Source organism: Phocoena phocoena, chromosome 9 (genome assembly GCF_963924675.1).
Source record: "Phocoena phocoena chromosome 9, mPhoPho1.1, whole genome shotgun sequence".
NCBI lineage: Eukaryota > Metazoa > Chordata > Mammalia > Artiodactyla > Phocoenidae > Phocoena > Phocoena phocoena.
The window spans coordinates 9162391-9163776 of NC_089227.1; the positions used below are offsets into that span (position 1 = coordinate 9162391).

A 1386-nucleotide genomic window follows, 5' to 3' on the forward strand; every position below is an offset into this window, starting at 1 on the left:
GAAGGCGACACGAGACCTTGCTTGAGCTGACCCCGTGCCCCCTCCAGGTGGACGGCCCTCGACTGCTCCGCAGCAGATGATCTGTAAGATGGCCTGGTAAGTGACACTGCTCCGGCCCCAGCTCCCCGTTCCCGGAACTTGGCCCGCAGTTCTTCTCCACCATTATTTCATGGGGTAAAATGAGGATAGAGTCAACTTTTGCGTCATGGTCTACAGTTCTGCGAAGACTGTGGAAGCAAAGGCGATTTTGTGTAATGAGGTGGCGATAAGGATATTTACAGGGTCGTAAGGAATGAAGTTAAAGTTAACTCCTGTCCTTTCAACTGCTTGACAAAGCTGCCTCTCCCAAGGCTCCTTCCCTTACTCCCTGAGCCAGAAGGGATTGCTGTCCGGAGTCCTTCCCTTCCTACTATTGGTCAGTTATCTGTGTCCAGTGGGTAAACCCAAGTAGGCCTAATTCAACCCGTGATCTCTTGTCCCAGTTTCTGGTCCCGGCTGGTGCTCAGTAGGAGTACGGCTGTCTGTCCAGAGCTTTAGGGGCTGGAAGGAATGTGGGCTGCAAGCCTCCAGCGTGCTTGGGTCTGCAGTGACCCTGTGCATTCCTACAGTGCTTGCAAGAAAAATTTTGAAACGGTTTGAGGCCTTGCCCTGCTCCATCCAGAGCAAGGTTATAGAAATTTCAGACAGTTGCCTGCTGCCTTCCCTATCTGGTGTGCTGGGCAGCATACAGACCTGTACTGTGTGATGTGGTGACCACTTGACACATATGGTTAAATTTAAAACTCAGTTTTTCATTCCCCCTACCTACATTTTTAGACGCTCAGTAGCCACATTTGGCAAGTGGCTACTCTGTTGCGCCGGGCAGATTAGAGAACGTTGATGTCTTTGCCAAAGTCGTTTTGGATTTCGGGTGTTTGCTCTGTTCCAGGCTTGTGGTCAGTTTTATTGTATTATTTTATTATATCCTTCAAACAGAAGCCTTACAGAAGTTGAAAGTGAAGCTCAGAGAGAGTGGTAAAGGTGAAGTTAGACCCGCAGCAGGGAATAAAGAGTAGAAAGGAATGATAGGGCTGGGCCCTGCCCTTTGGGACATTACCATTTGCGGGTAAACCAAAGAGAAGCAAAGGCTAAATTCTGCAGTGGTGGAATGGAGGGAGGGAGGGAGGAATGGAATCCAGAAGCGGGTAGGAAGTTTCGGTTCTAGGGAAATGCCATTGGGCCTTGCCTTGGGGCGAGGGCTGTTGGGTACAGGCAGGGATATGGCCAGCATGGTCATAGCAGGGCAGCACAGCTCCTATGCTCCTGCATGGCGGGGGTCACACCACACCTTCTCCCTTGAAGGTCAAGGCTTCTAGCAGATTCGGATCTCTCTCTTCAGTCCAAGTG

General features: G+C 50.7%; 1 non-coding gene across 1 annotated transcript; it reads left to right on the forward strand.

The window, feature by feature from the left end:
- The first annotated feature begins 556 nt into the window (after positions 1 to 556).
- On the forward strand, positions 557 to 689 carry LOC136128624 (small nucleolar RNA SNORA9). The gene has a single exon (XR_010656215.1). It is a non-coding gene; the product is annotated as a small nucleolar RNA SNORA9 (small nucleolar RNA).
- The last annotated feature ends 697 nt before the right edge of the window (positions 690 to 1386 follow it).